The sequence below is a fragment of the Callionymus lyra genome, chromosome 8, assembly GCF_982586985.1.
Source record: "Callionymus lyra chromosome 8, fCalLyr1.hap1.1, whole genome shotgun sequence".
Taxonomy (NCBI): domain Eukaryota; kingdom Metazoa; phylum Chordata; class Actinopteri; order Syngnathiformes; family Callionymidae; genus Callionymus; species Callionymus lyra.
Window position 1 is genome coordinate 3,498,091 of NC_141825.1, and position 14,381 is coordinate 3,512,471.

The window sequence follows — 14,381 nt, forward strand, 5'->3', positions numbered from 1 at the left end:
CTCCACTCAAAAACCATGAGTGTAGATGGGAGCTACTTTCACAAGATATCAAATGATTTTTACAGTCCCCTCTCTGTAGTCTTTTAAAAATGTTTTACCTGTTGCTTTTAACCTTACTCATGTCTATCACCTTCTCGACTATCAATGTTAGAAGTGTGAAGTCGAGAGTTAGAGCCCAAACTGTTTTAACGTTCTTAAAGGATTTTAAAGCAGATGTGTTTTTACTTCAGGAGTGTGGGCTACCCTTTTTAAAAAACTACAGAGAGTGGGAAAAGCTATGGCCACAGCCCTCTATATGGAGCGGCTCGAACCAAAACAAAAATGACGGGGTGGCCATCCTAATTAAAAACAAAAATATCTCACTGAAGGGTAGCACAGTGGTGAAAGACGGACGGGCAATTTTAGCAAACTTGACTTTTATGGGAACCAACATTAACATTTTAAATGTATATGGTTTTAATGACAAAAACGACAGGTATGACCTTTTAGAAGACCTGCAGTCCCACATGCTAGGTAGGAGACCATTAGTTGTTGGAGGGGATTTTAATTGTATTTTAAGTAGGAGTGACCGCAAAGGAGCAGGGTGCGATTTTAAAATGGACAAAACGTCGGTTTTATTACAGGAAATCCGAAAAGATTTTAAACTATGCGACTGTTTTAAAACACTGCATCCAAGAGAGGAGGGCTTCACTTGGTTCAGTAGTGATGGTACCAGAGCCTCTCGCATTGACTACCTTTTTTCAAGAGACTGCCCCCCGACAGATGCAACATTAACACCTGTTTTCTTTTCTGATCACGTCCTTCTCTCCTGCACACTTTCAATCACGCAAGGTGTGACTGTAGGAAGAGGTCTGTGGAAACTTAACTGCTCCCTTTTAGAAGATAGGGAGTTAGTTAGGGAATACCGGGAGCAGTACAAAGACTGGCAGACCCTTCAAGACATGTACAAGACACGAGCACCGTGGTGGGAAATGGTGAAAGGGAGGACACAGACTTTCTTTATGAAGGCAGGTAAAAAGACAAAAGATAGGGACGACAGACGCATGATGGGACTGCAGAAAAGACTACAAAGATACTTTTTATTAAACCAAAATGGTATCGATTTTAACGAGGAGATTTTAAATGTAAAACAGGAAATGACTGCAATAAGCGAAAAGAAAAGTAAAGGGGCAATAATAAGGAGTAAAGAAAGAGAAATAGAAGAAGGGGAAAAGTGTACACGTTATTTTTTTAGGAAGATTCTAAACAGAGGGGGAGGGATTTTTAATTTAAAAAATGGAGAAAATATTGAAAATACAAATGAGGGACTAAAAGAAGTCATTGAAACTTTTTTTACAAATATATATAACAGAAAGCAGGTCGAAGAAAATGTTTTAAATGAACTTTTAAAAATGCTGTCAAAAACAATCAATGACAGTGAAACCTTAACACAAACAATTACAGAAATGGAAATGACAAAATGTATAAAAACTTTTAAAAACCACAAAAGCCCAGGAGAGGATGGACTCCCTGTGGAATTTTATTGGACTTTCTGGGACATTTTAACCCCTGACTTGCTTGCTGTTTTTAACGGCTTTGAGACAATGACGACACTTCCCGACAGTTTTAGAGTAGGAATAGTTACACTTTTACACAAAGACAAAGACAAGACGGACATCCGGAACTGGAGACCAATTACACTTTTAAATGTTGATTGTAAACTTTTTAGTAAGATTTTAGCATCACGTATGTCTCCTTTTTTAGATGGGCTGATCCACCCGGATCAAGCCTGTGCCGTCCCTGGGAGGAAGATCACAGACAACCTCATACTGATCCGAGACACCATCTGTCTGGCGAGAGACAGAAACATCCGACTTTTAGTATTAAATTTAGATTTTGAAAAAGCCTTTGATCGGATCTCGCACCAGTACCTCTTCAAGGTACTGCAAAAGATGGGTTTTCCACAGAAATACTTGGATTGGGTGGGCCTGCTATACCGGGATATAACAAGCAGATTTGTTGTTAACGGGCATCTGACAAAAGCAGTAAATATCCGCTGCGGTGTCCGACAGGGATGTCCGTTATCTGCCCTCTTGTATGTGGCTTGCATTGAACCTCTGGCACAGGTCTTGAGAAGGGACCAATGGATCAGGGGGGTGCCAATTCCGGGTAGTGGAGGGAGGGAAGCAAAATGTTTTTTATATATGGACGATTTTAGTATTCTCTGTTCTGACCTCCTCTCTCTCCACAGAACTTTAGACCTGACTGACTGGTTTGGACTGGCCTCTGGGTCCAAGCTCAACAGAGACAAGACCCATGCCCACTTCTATGGACCTTGGACTGACGTTGAAAAGACCGGACTACCTCTGACAGTGACCCAGACTGAACTAAAAATACTTGGGGTAAAATTTGACAAACACGGGGAGGGGGCGACAAATTGGAACCAGGTGTTAGGTAAAGTTAGTCAAAGACTGGGATACTGGGGACTAAGACGACTGACTTTTGAAGGGAAGATTTTAATCATAAAGACAGTTATAGTACCTCTTTTTTTATTGGTATGTTCAGTTTTTACCCCGCCTAGGAGGGTGCTTTTAACTGTTGAAAGGAAGCTCTTTTATTTTTTATGGCGCTCAAAAACCGAAAGGTTAAAGAGAGCGACCATGAAAAAGGAAAGAGAAAAGGGAGGGAAAGGGTTTCCAGACCTCAGACTGGTACTCGGAGGACATTACACATCCCTCCACCTAAAAATAGTAACCGCCCCATCCAGAAATCCAAAAACCGTAGCTATGACACGTTTCTGGATGGGGTACTATCTCCGACGGTTGGGACTGGTGAAGTGGGACCTCCGAGTGCCAGTGTCTTTTAACATGCCACCCTCCTATGGTTTTATCGAGAAATTTTTAAAGGGTTTTAATCTTGAGGGAGATGTACATGTTTTAAGTAGATTGAACTCTCTTGTGTCTCTTGTGCAGGAGCGGGAACCAGTGAGTCCAGTGCGTGGGCTTACCCAAGGTGAGCCCAGCACAGTTTGGAAGAATGTGAACCACCCTGCCCTCACCAACGGACTACGGGATCTGTCCTGGATGGTGGCCCACGAGATCCTCCCGGTCAGGTCCGTCATGCACTCCCGAGGAATGGCAGCGCATTCAACCTGCCCACGGCCAGGGTGTGGCGCCTCTGAGTCAGTGAGGCATGTCTTCTGGGAGTGCAGTTCTGCTGTCGAGCTGTGGGCACTGGCCGGTTCCTTGAAATTCCCGAACTTGCCAACAGGTGGAGACCTGACAGCCCAGATGGTGCTGTATGGGGTGAGCCAGAGAAAGATCCCTGCAAAGGTGTTGGCAGGTTACTGGCTCACCCTAGCCGCGATAAAAGAAAGCCTGTGGTCCTCCAGAAACCTGTTGGTGAGGAAGCAGAGGCAGACTCCCCCCGTGGCTGTGCTCCGCAGGGCCTCTCTAACCATCAACACCATGAGTGAAAGCGGCGGGCCCCGGACACAGTCGCAAAGAAGCGTCGTCTCTGCTTCACCGGACGAAGGAACCGGAGCCACACGGTGAAGCTCAAGGCAGAGGCGGACCATGGCTCTCCGGGTGTGGCTGGTGGGTAGGAGCAATGGGGAGGAAGGCTCTGTTCACCTGGGGACGGACCAGTTTTCCGTTGGAGGGGGAAGCGGTGGGGAACATATCTTGGACTCGCCCCGCTCCTGCACAACAGCCAAGAGAGAAGAGAAAGGAAATTGTTTTTATACCTTGTTTTAGTATCCCTTTTAACTGTATGTTTTTCATTTTTAAATCCCTTTAAAAATGTGAAAAGACACTGAACTGCCAATAAAAAATTCTTGAAAATCAAAAAATCTGTTCTTATCAGTTTAATATCTGATACGTCTCCTATATGGAGACCATATATTAAATTGATTTTTGGACATGGGAGAAGGGCCAGGGGCTTGCTCCACCCTCTCTGCGCATTGACCCGGTATTGCATTATCTCTGGGAACAGTGCAAAAACCTAAAAGTTGTATGGAAATTAAGTGTACAAACCCCTCAAGCGGTTGGCCAAGGCCTTTCCCAATTGATGTGGAGTGTTCAAGTGAGGAGAAGGATGGGGGTATTTCGTTCCTTACCCTTCCTGGTTCCCTTCTCTGTATGGCTCCTTACCCTGTATGGTTCCTTACTCTGTCTGGTTCCTTTCATAGTGTTGCTCCTTACTCTGCCTTGTTCCTTACCCTATATGGTTCCTTACTCTGTCTGGTTCCTTTCATAGTGTGGCTCCTTACTCTGCCTTGTTCCTTACCCTATATGGTTCCTTAATCTGTCTGGTTCCTTTCATAGTGTTGCTCTCCTTACTAGGTCTGGGTTCTTACTCTGTGTGGCTCCTTACTCTGCCTTGTTCCTTACCCTGTGTGGCTCATTACTCCCCACCATGAGTAAGAACAAGGGATTATTTCCAGGCCATCAAGTCTATGAGCTCTACAATTCATACTTACCTGGCAGGGGAGACACCATGATCAGGAAGGTGGTTCACCCAAGGCGAGGCCCGGCCATTGCACTCTAGGTCATGCTGACCTTTGCGAATTCCCCAAATGTGGGAATCTCGACTGCATAATTTCTGGTAGTGGGGGACTGCGTTCGCGCTCTCCCCCGTTCATCACTTGTTAAAGAATGCTTTAGTTTGATGCAAGCTCGTGTGGAACACTCAGCCGAGGCTTGTCCTTGTCTGTAGGGTTTAACAAGTTGCCGGGTAGGTTGGAATCACCTTCTGGGATCAAGTTAAAATCGCGCTCTCAGTGAATGACCTTTGTCGACCTTCTTAGCACTGGACTGATCTCAAACTGTTGGCCCAGGCCTTTCCCAATTGATGTGGAGTGTTCAAGTGAGGAGAAGGATGGGGGTATTTCGTTCCTTACCCTTCCTGGTTCCCTTCTCTGTATGGCTCCTTACCCTGTATGGTTCCTTACTCTGTCTGGTTCCTTTCATAGTGTTGCTCCTTACTCTGCCTTGTTCCTTACCCTATATGGTTCCTTACTCTGTCTGGTTCCTTTCATAGTGTGGCTCCTTACTCTGCCTTGTTCCTTACCCTATATGGTTCCTTAATCTGTCTGGTTCCTTTCATAGTGTTGCTCCTTACTCTGCCTTGTTCCTTACCCTATATGGTTCCTTAATCTGTCTGGTTCCTTTCATAGTGTTGCTCTCCTTACTAGGTCTGGGTTCTTACTCTGTGTGGCTCCTTACTCTGCCTTGTTCCTTACCCTGTGTGGCTCATTACTCCCCACCATGAGTAAGAACAAGGGATTATTTCCAGGCCATCAAGTCTATGAGCTCTACAATTCATACTTACCTGGCAGGGGAGACACCATGATCAGGAAGGTGGTTCACCCAAGGCGAGGCCCGGCCATTGCACTCTAGGTCATGCTGACCTTTGCGAATTCCCCAAATGGGGGAATCTCGACTGCATAATTTCTGGTAGTGGGGGACTGCGTTCGCGCTCTCCCCCGTTCATCACTTGTTAAAGAATGCTTTAGTTTGATGCAAGCTCGTGTGGAACACTCAGCCGAGGCTTGTCCTTGTCTGTAGGGTTTAACAAGTTGCCGGGTAGGTTGGAATCACCTTCTGGGATCAAGTTAAAATCACGCTCTCAGTGAATGACCTTTGTCGACCTTCTTAGCACTGGACTGATCTCAAACTGTTGGCCCAGGCCTTTCCCAATTGATGTGGAGCATTCCAGTGAGGAGAAGGAGATCTGGTTCCTTACCCTGCCTGGTTCCTTTCTCTGTATGGCTCCTTACCCTGTTTGGCTCCTTACTCTGTGTTGTTCCTTACCCTGTGTGGCTCCTTACTCTGTGTTGCTCCTTACTCTGTCTTGTCCCTTACTCTGTGTGGCTCCTTACTCTGTGTGGCTCCTTACTCTGTGTTGTTCCTTACCCTGTGTTGCTCCTTACTCTGTGTTGCTCCTTACTCTGTCTGGTTCCTTACTCTGTGTTGTTCCTTACTCTGTCTGGTTACTTACTCTGTGTGGCTCCTTACTTTGTCAGGTTCCTTTCTTTGTGTGGCTCCTTACCCTGTGTGGTTCCTTACCCTGTGTGGTTCCTTACCCTATGTGGCTCCCTACCTTTTCTGGTTCTTTACCCTTTGTGGCCCCGTAAGTGGCTCTCGTTGACCTTTCGAGCCCCTCTAAAAGGTCATGCACATGGTTGCCATCGCTTCTCGGCCTTTTGGCTAAGATCAAGTGTAGTATCTGTTCTTATCAGTTTAATATCTGATACGTCTCCTATATGGAGACCATATATTAAATTGATTTTTGGACATGGGAGAAGGGCCAGGGGCTTGCTCCACCCTCTCTGCGCATTGACCCGGTATTGCATTATCTCTGGGAACAGTGCAAAAACCTAAAAGTTGTATGGAAATTAAGTGTACAAACCCCTCAAGCGGTTGGCCAAGGCCTTTCCCAATTGATGTGGAGTGTTCAAGTGAGGAGAAGGATGGGGGTATTTCGTTCCTTACCCTTCCTGGTTCCCTTCTCTGTATGGCTCCTTACCCTGTATGGTTCCTTACTCTGTCTGGTTCCTTTCATAGTGTTGCTCCTTACTCTGCCTTGTTCCTTACCCTATATGGTTCCTTACTCTGTCTGGTTCCTTTCATAGTGTGGCTCCTTACTCTGCCTTGTTCCTTACCCTATATGGTTCCTTAATCTGTCTGGTTCCTTTCATAGTGTTGCTCTCCTTACTAGGTCTGGGTTCTTACTCTGTGTGGCTCCTTACTCTGCCTTGTTCCTTACCCTGTGTGGCTCATTACTCCCCACCATGAGTAAGAACAAGGGATTATTTCCAGGCCATCAAGTCTATGAGCTCTACAATTCATACTTACCTGGCAGGGGAGACACCATGATCAGGAAGGTGGTTCACCCAAGGCGAGGCCCGGCCATTGCACTCTAGGTCATGCTGACCTTTGCGAATTCCCCAAATGTGGGAATCTCGACTGCATAATTTCTGGTAGTGGGGGACTGCGTTCGCGCTCTCCCCCGTTCATCACTTGTTAAAGAATGCTTTAGTTTGATGCAAGCTCGTGTGGAACACTCAGCCGAGGCTTGTCCTTGTCTGTAGGGTTTAACAAGTTGCCGGGTAGGTTGGAATCACCTTCTGGGATCAAGTTAAAATCGCGCTCTCAGTGAATGACCTTTGTCGACCTTCTTAGCACTGGACTGATCTCAAACTGTTGGCCCAGGCCTTTCCCAATTGATGTGGAGTGTTCAAGTGAGGAGAAGGATGGGGGTATTTCGTTCCTTACCCTTCCTGGTTCCCTTCTCTGTATGGCTCCTTACCCTGTATGGTTCCTTACTCTGTCTGGTTCCTTTCATAGTGTTGCTCCTTACTCTGCCTTGTTCCTTACCCTATATGGTTCCTTACTCTGTCTGGTTCCTTTCATAGTGTGGCTCCTTACTCTGCCTTGTTCCTTACCCTATATGGTTCCTTAATCTGTCTGGTTCCTTTCATAGTGTTGCTCTCCTTACTAGGTCTGGGTTCTTACTCTGTGTGGCTCCTTACTCTGCCTTGTTCCTTACCCTGTGTGGCTCATTACTCCCCACCATGAGTAAGAACAAGGGATTATTTCCAGGCCATCAAGTCTATGAGCTCTACAATTCATACTTACCTGGCAGGGGAGACACCATGATCAGGAAGGTGGTTCACCCAAGGCGAGGCCCGGCCATTGCACTCTAGGTCATGCTGACCTTTGCGAATTCCCCAAATGTGGGAATCTCGACTGCATAATTTCTGGTAGTGGGGGACTGCGTTCGCGCTCTCCCCCGTTCATCACTTGTTAAAGAATGCTTTAGTTTGATGCAAGCTCGTGTGGAACACTCAGCCGAGGCTTGTCCTTGTCTGTAGGGTTTAACAAGTTGCCGGGTAGGTTGGAATCACCTTCTGGGATCAAGTTAAAATCGCGCTCTCAGTGAATGACCTTTGTCGACCTTCTTAGCACTGGACTGATCTCAAACTGTTGGCCCAGGCCTTTCCCAATTGATGTGGAGCATTCCAGTGAGGAGAAGGAGATCTGGTTCCTTACCCTGCCTGGTTCCTTTCTCTGTATGGCTCCTTACCCTGTTTGGCTCCTTACTCTGTGTTGTTCCTTACCCTGTGTGGCTCCTTACTCTGTGTTGCTCCTTACTCTGTCTTGTCCCTTACTCTGTGTGGCTCCTTACTCTGTGTGGCTCCTTACTCTGTGTTGTTCCTTACCCTGTGTTGCTCCTTACTCTGTGTTGCTCCTTACTCTGTCTGGTTCCTTACTCTGTGTTGTTCCTTACTCTGTCTGGTTACTTACTCTGTGTGGCTCCTTACTTTGTCAGGTTCCTTTCTTTGTGTGGCTCCTTACCCTGTGTGGTTCCTTACCCTGTGTGGTTCCTTACCCTATGTGGCTCCCTACCTTTTCTGGTTCTTTACCCTTTGTGGCCCCGTAAGTGGCTCTCGTTGACCTTTCGAGCCCCTCTAAAAGGTCATGCACATGGTTGCCATCGCTTCTCGGCCTTTTGGCTAAGATCAAGTGTAGTATCTGTTCTTATCAGTTTAATATCTGATACGTCTCCTATATGGAGACCATATATTAAATTGATTTTTGGACATGGGAGAAGGGCCAGGGGCTTGCTCCACCCTCTCTGCGCATTGACCCGGTATTGCATTATCTCTGGGAACAGTGCAAAAACCTAAAAGTTGTATGGAAATTAAGTGTACAAACCCCTCAAGCGGTTGGCCAAGGCCTTTCCCAATTGATGTGGAGTGTTCAAGTGAGGAGAAGGATGGGGGTATTTCGTTCCTTACCCTTCCTGGTTCCCTTCTCTGTATGGCTCCTTACCCTGTATGGTTCCTTACTCTGTCTGGTTCCTTTCATAGTGTTGCTCCTTACTCTGCCTTGTTCCTTACCCTATATGGTTCCTTACTCTGTCTGGTTCCTTTCATAGTGTGGCTCCTTACTCTGCCTTGTTCCTTACCCTATATGGTTCCTTAATCTGTCTGGTTCCTTTCATAGTGTTGCTCTCCTTACTAGGTCTGGGTTCTTACTCTGTGTGGCTCCTTACTCTGCCTTGTTCCTTACCCTGTGTGGCTCATTACTCCCCACCATGAGTAAGAACAAGGGATTATTTCCAGGCCATCAAGTCTATGAGCTCTACAATTCATACTTACCTGGCAGGGGAGACACCATGATCAGGAAGGTGGTTCACCCAAGGCGAGGCCCGGCCATTGCACTCTAGGTCATGCTGACCTTTGCGAATTCCCCAAATGTGGGAATCTCGACTGCATAATTTCTGGTAGTGGGGGACTGCGTTCGCGCTCTCCCCCGTTCATCACTTGTTAAAGAATGCTTTAGTTTGATGCAAGCTCGTGTGGAACACTCAGCCGAGGCTTGTCCTTGTCTGTAGGGTTTAACAAGTTGCCGGGTAGGTTGGAATCACCTTCTGGGATCAAGTTAAAATCGCGCTCTCAGTGAATGACCTTTGTCGACCTTCTTAGCACTGGACTGATCTCAAACTGTTGGCCCAGGCCTTTCCCAATTGATGTGGAGCATTCCAGTGAGGAGAAGGAGATCTGGTTCCTTACCCTGCCTGGTTCCTTTCTCTGTATGGCTCCTTACCCTGTTTGGCTCCTTACTCTGTGTTGTTCCTTACCCTGTGTGGCTCCTTACTCTGTGTTGCTCCTTACTCTGTCTTGTCCCTTACTCTGTGTGGCTCCTTACTCTGTGTGGCTCCTTACTCTGTGTTGTTCCTTACCCTGTGTTGCTCCTTACTCTGTGTTGCTCCTTACTCTGTCTGGTTCCTTACTCTGTGTTGTTCCTTACTCTGTCTGGTTACTTACTCTGTGTGGCTCCTTACTTTGTCAGGTTCCTTTCTTTGTGTGGCTCCTTACCCTGTGTGGTTCCTTACCCTGTGTGGTTCCTTACCCTATGTGGCTCCCTACCTTTTCTGGTTCTTTACCCTTTGTGGCCCCGTAAGTGGCTCTCGTTGACCTTTCGAGCCCCTCTAAAAGGTCATGCACATGGTTGCCATCGCTTCTCGGCCTTTTGGCTAAGATCAAGTGTAGTATCTGTTCTTATCAGTTTAATATCTGATACGTCTCCTATATGGAGACCATATATTAAATTGATTTTTGGACATGGGAGAAGGGCCAGGGGCTTGCTCCACCCTCTCTGCGCATTGACCCGGTATTGCATTATCTCTGGGAACAGTGCAAAAACCTAAAAGTTGTATGGAAATTAAGTGTACAAACCCCTCAAGCGGTTGGCCAAGGCCTTTCCCAATTGATGTGGAGTGTTCAAGTGAGGAGAAGGATGGGGGTATTTCGTTCCTTACCCTTCCTGGTTCCCTTCTCTGTATGGCTCCTTACCCTGTATGGTTCCTTACTCTGTCTGGTTCCTTTCATAGTGTTGCTCCTTACTCTGCCTTGTTCCTTACCCTATATGGTTCCTTACTCTGTCTGGTTCCTTTCATAGTGTGGCTCCTTACTCTGCCTTGTTCCTTACCCTATATGGTTCCTTAATCTGTCTGGTTCCTTTCATAGTGTTGCTCTCCTTACTAGGTCTGGGTTCTTACTCTGTGTGGCTCCTTACTCTGCCTTGTTCCTTACCCTGTGTGGCTCATTACTCCCCACCATGAGTAAGAACAAGGGATTATTTCCAGGCCATCAAGTCTATGAGCTCTACAATTCATACTTACCTGGCAGGGGAGACACCATGATCAGGAAGGTGGTTCACCCAAGGCGAGGCCCGGCCATTGCACTCTAGGTCATGCTGACCTTTGCGAATTCCCCAAATGTGGGAATCTCGACTGCATAATTTCTGGTAGTGGGGGACTGCGTTCGCGCTCTCCCCCGTTCATCACTTGTTAAAGAATGCTTTAGTTTGATGCAAGCTCGTGTGGAACACTCAGCCGAGGCTTGTCCTTGTCTTTAGGGTTTAACAAGTTGCCGGGTAGGTTGGAATCACCTTCTGGGATCAAGTTAAAATCGCGCTCTCAGTGAATGACCTTTGTCGACCTTCTTAGCACTGGACTGATCTCAAACTGTTGGCCCAGGCCTTTCCCAATTGATGTGGAGCATTCCAGTGAGGAGAAGGAGATCTGGTTCCTTACCCTGCCTGGTTCCTTTCTCTGTATGGCTCCTTACCCTGTTTGGCTCCTTACTCTGTGTTGTTCCTTACCCTGTGTGGCTCCTTACTCTGTGTTGCTCCTTACTCTGTCTTGTCCCTTACTCTGTGTGGCTCCTTACTCTGTGTGGCTCCTTACTCTGTGTTGTTCCTTACCCTGTGTTGCTCCTTACTCTGTGTTGCTCCTTACTCTGTCTGGTTCCTTACTCTGTGTTGTTCCTTACTCTGTCTGGTTACTTACTCTGTGTGGCTCCTTACTTTGTCAGGTTCCTTTCTTTGTGTGGCTCCTTACCCTGTGTGGTTCCTTACCCTGTGTGGTTCCTTACCCTATGTGGCTCCCTACCTTTTCTGGTTCTTTACCCTTTGTGGCCCCGTAAGTGGCTCTCGTTGACCTTTCGAGCCCCTCTAAAAGGTCATGCACATGGTTGCTATCGCTTCTCGGCCTTTTGGCTAAGATCAAGTGTAGTATCTGTTCTTATCAGTTTAATATCTGATACGTCTCCTATATGGAGACCATATATTAAATTGATTTTTGGACATGGGAGAAGGGCCAGGGGCTTGCTCCACCCTCTCTGCGCATTGACCCGGTATTGCATTATCTCTGGGAACAGTGCAAAAACCTAAAAGTTGTATGGAAATTAAGTGTACAAACCCCTCAAGCGGTTGGCCAAGGCCTTTCCCAATTGATGTGGAGTGTTCAAGTGAGGAGAAGGATGGGGGTATTTCGTTCCTTACCCTTCCTGGTTCCCTTCTCTGTATGGCTCCTTACCCTGTATGGTTCCTTACTCTGTCTGGTTCCTTTCATAGTGTTGCTCCTTACTCTGCCTTGTTCCTTACCCTATATGGTTCCTTACTCTGTCTGGTTCCTTTCATAGTGTGGCTCCTTACTCTGCCTTGTTCCTTACCCTATATGGTTCCTTAATCTGTCTGGTTCCTTTCATAGTGTTGCTCTCCTTACTAGGTCTGGGTTCTTACTCTGTGTGGCTCCTTACTCTGCCTTGTTCCTTACCCTGTGTGGCTCATTACTCCCCACCATGAGTAAGAACAAGGGATTATTTCCAGGCCATCAAGTCTATGAGCTCTACAATTCATACTTACCTGGCAGGGGAGACACCATGATCAGGAAGGTGGTTCACCCAAGGCGAGGCCCGGCCATTGCACTCTAGGTCATGCTGACCTTTGCGAATTCCCCAAATGTGGGAATCTCGACTGCATAATTTCTGGTAGTGGGGGACTGCGTTCGCGCTCTCCCCCGTTCATCACTTGTTAAAGAATGCTTTAGTTTGATGCAAGCTCGTGTGGAACACTCAGCCGAGGCTTGTCCTTGTCTGTAGGGTTTAACAAGTTGCCGGGTAGGTTGGAATCACCTTCTGGGATCAAGTTAAAATCGCGCTCTCAGTGAATGACCTTTGTCGACCTTCTTAGCACTGGACTGATCTCAAACTGTTGGCCCAGGCCTTTCCCAATTGATGTGGAGCATTCCAGTGAGGAGAAGGAAATCTGGTTCCTTACCCTGCCTGGTTCCTTTCTCTGTATGGCTCCTTACCCTGTCTGGTTCCTTAACCTGTTTGGCTCCTTACTTTGTTTTGTTCCTTACCCTGTGTGGCTCCTTACTCTGTGTTGCTCCTTACTCTGTCTTGTCCCTTACTCTGTGTGGCTCCTTACTCTGTGTGGCTCCTTACTCTGTGTTGTTCCTTACCCTGTGTTGCTCCTTACTCTATGTTGCTCCTTACTCTGTCTGGTTCCTTACTCTGTGTTGTTCCTTACTCTGTCTGGTTACTTACTCTGTGTGGCTCCTTACTTTGTCAGGTTCCTTTCTTTGTGTGGCTCCTTACCCTGTGTGGTTCCTTACCCTGTGTGGTTCCTTACCCTATGTGGCTCCCTACCTTTTCTGGTTCTTTACCCTTTGTGGCCCCGTAAGTGGCTCTCGTTGACCTTTCGAGCCCCTCTAAAAGGTCATGCACATGGTTGCCATCGCTTCTCGGCCTTTTGGCTAAGATCAAGTGTAGTATCTGTTCTTATCAGTTTAATATCTGATACGTCTCCTATATGGAGACCATATATTAAATTGATTTTTGGACATGGGAGAAGGGCCAGGGGCTTGCTCCACCCTCTCTGCGCATTGACCCGGTATTGCATTATCTCTGGGAACAGTGCAAAAACCTAAAAGTTGTATGGAAATTAAGTGTACAAACCCCTCAAGCGGTTGGCCAAGGCCTTTCCCAATTGATGTGGAGTGTTCAAGTGAGGAGAAGGATGGGGGTATTTCGTTCCTTACCCTTCCTGGTTCCCTTCTCTGTATGGCTCCTTACCCTGTATGGTTCCTTACTCTGTCTGGTTCCTTTCATAGTGTTGCTCTCCTTACTAGGTCTGGGTTCTTACTCTGTGTGGCTCCTTACTCTGCCTTGTTCCTTACCCTGTGTGGCTCATTACTCCCCACCATGAGTAAGAACAAGGGATTATTTCCAGGCCATCAAGTCTATGAGCTCTACAATTCATACTTACCTGGCAGGGGAGACACCATGATCAGGAAGGTGGTTCACCCAAGGCGAGGCCCGGCCATTGCACTCTAGGTCATGCTGACCTTTGCGAATTCCCCAAATGTGGGAATCTCGACTGCATAATTTCTGGTAGTGGGGGACTGCGTTCGCGCTCTCCCCCGTTCATCACTTGTTAAAGAATGCTTTAGTTTGATGCAAGCTCGTGTGGAACACTCAGCCGAGGCTTGTCCTTGTCTGTAGGGTTTAACAAGTTGCCGGGTAGGTTGGAATCACCTTCTGGGATCAAGTTAAAATCGCGCTCTCAGTGAATGACCTTTGTCGACCTTCTTAGCACTGGACTGATCTCAAACTGTTGGCCCAGGCCTTTCCCAATTGATGTGGAGCATTCCAGTGAGGAGAAGGAGATCTGGTTCCTTACCCTGCCTGGTTCCTTTCTCTGTATGGCTCCTTACCCTGTTTGGCTCCTTACTCTGTGTTGTTCCTTACCCTGTGTGGCTCCTTACTCTGTGTTGCTCCTTACTCTGTCTTGTCCCTTACTCTGTGTGGCTCCTTACTCTGTGTGGCTCCTTACTCTGTGTTGTTCCTTACCCTGTGTTGCTCCTTACTCTGTGTTGCTCCTTACTCTGTCTGGTTCCTTACTCTGTGTTGTTCCTTACTCTGTCTGGTTACTTACTCTGTGTGGCTCCTTACTTTGTCAGGTTCCTTTCTTTGTGTGGCTCCTTACCCTGTGTGGTTCCTTACCCTGTGTGGTTCCTTACCCTATGTGGCTCCCTACCTTTTC

At 47.1% G+C, this 14,381-nt stretch overlaps 13 non-coding genes and 1 pseudogene across 13 annotated transcripts; all 14 read left to right on the forward strand.

The window, feature by feature from the left end:
• Positions 1-3,809: 3,809 nt before the first annotated feature.
• LOC148073028 (U2 spliceosomal RNA) lies at positions 3,810-3,982 on the forward strand (annotated as a pseudogene).
• A 469-nt stretch (positions 3,983-4,451) lies between these two features.
• Positions 4,452-4,616, forward strand: LOC148073029 (U1 spliceosomal RNA). The gene has a single exon (XR_015712382.1). It is a non-coding gene; the product is annotated as a U1 spliceosomal RNA (small nuclear RNA).
• A 686-nt stretch (positions 4,617-5,302) lies between these two features.
• LOC148073030 (U1 spliceosomal RNA) lies at positions 5,303-5,467 on the forward strand. The gene has a single exon (XR_015712535.1). It is a non-coding gene; the product is annotated as a U1 spliceosomal RNA (small nuclear RNA).
• A 701-nt stretch (positions 5,468-6,168) lies between these two features.
• Positions 6,169-6,359, forward strand: LOC148073031 (U2 spliceosomal RNA). Its single transcript, XR_015712737.1, has one exon. It is a non-coding gene; the product is annotated as a U2 spliceosomal RNA (small nuclear RNA).
• Positions 6,360-6,828: 469 nt separating this feature from the next.
• On the forward strand, positions 6,829-6,993 carry LOC148073032 (U1 spliceosomal RNA). Its single transcript, XR_015712383.1, has one exon. It is a non-coding gene; the product is annotated as a U1 spliceosomal RNA (small nuclear RNA).
• A 618-nt stretch (positions 6,994-7,611) lies between these two features.
• On the forward strand, positions 7,612-7,776 carry LOC148073033 (U1 spliceosomal RNA). Its single transcript, XR_015712384.1, has one exon. It is a non-coding gene; the product is annotated as a U1 spliceosomal RNA (small nuclear RNA).
• A 701-nt stretch (positions 7,777-8,477) lies between these two features.
• LOC148073034 (U2 spliceosomal RNA) lies at positions 8,478-8,668 on the forward strand. The gene has a single exon (XR_015712738.1). It is a non-coding gene; the product is annotated as a U2 spliceosomal RNA (small nuclear RNA).
• A 469-nt stretch (positions 8,669-9,137) lies between these two features.
• Positions 9,138-9,302, forward strand: LOC148073035 (U1 spliceosomal RNA). Its single transcript, XR_015712385.1, has one exon. It is a non-coding gene; the product is annotated as a U1 spliceosomal RNA (small nuclear RNA).
• A 701-nt stretch (positions 9,303-10,003) lies between these two features.
• LOC148073036 (U2 spliceosomal RNA) lies at positions 10,004-10,194 on the forward strand. Its single transcript, XR_015712739.1, has one exon. It is a non-coding gene; the product is annotated as a U2 spliceosomal RNA (small nuclear RNA).
• Positions 10,195-10,663: 469 nt separating this feature from the next.
• LOC148073037 (U1 spliceosomal RNA) lies at positions 10,664-10,828 on the forward strand. Its single transcript, XR_015712387.1, has one exon. It is a non-coding gene; the product is annotated as a U1 spliceosomal RNA (small nuclear RNA).
• Positions 10,829-11,529: 701 nt separating this feature from the next.
• On the forward strand, positions 11,530-11,720 carry LOC148073038 (U2 spliceosomal RNA). The gene has a single exon (XR_015712740.1). It is a non-coding gene; the product is annotated as a U2 spliceosomal RNA (small nuclear RNA).
• Positions 11,721-12,189: 469 nt separating this feature from the next.
• LOC148073039 (U1 spliceosomal RNA) lies at positions 12,190-12,354 on the forward strand. Its single transcript, XR_015712388.1, has one exon. It is a non-coding gene; the product is annotated as a U1 spliceosomal RNA (small nuclear RNA).
• A 718-nt stretch (positions 12,355-13,072) lies between these two features.
• On the forward strand, positions 13,073-13,263 carry LOC148073040 (U2 spliceosomal RNA). Its single transcript, XR_015712741.1, has one exon. It is a non-coding gene; the product is annotated as a U2 spliceosomal RNA (small nuclear RNA).
• Positions 13,264-13,596: 333 nt separating this feature from the next.
• Positions 13,597-13,761, forward strand: LOC148073041 (U1 spliceosomal RNA). The gene has a single exon (XR_015712389.1). It is a non-coding gene; the product is annotated as a U1 spliceosomal RNA (small nuclear RNA).
• The last annotated feature ends 620 nt before the right edge of the window (positions 13,762-14,381 follow it).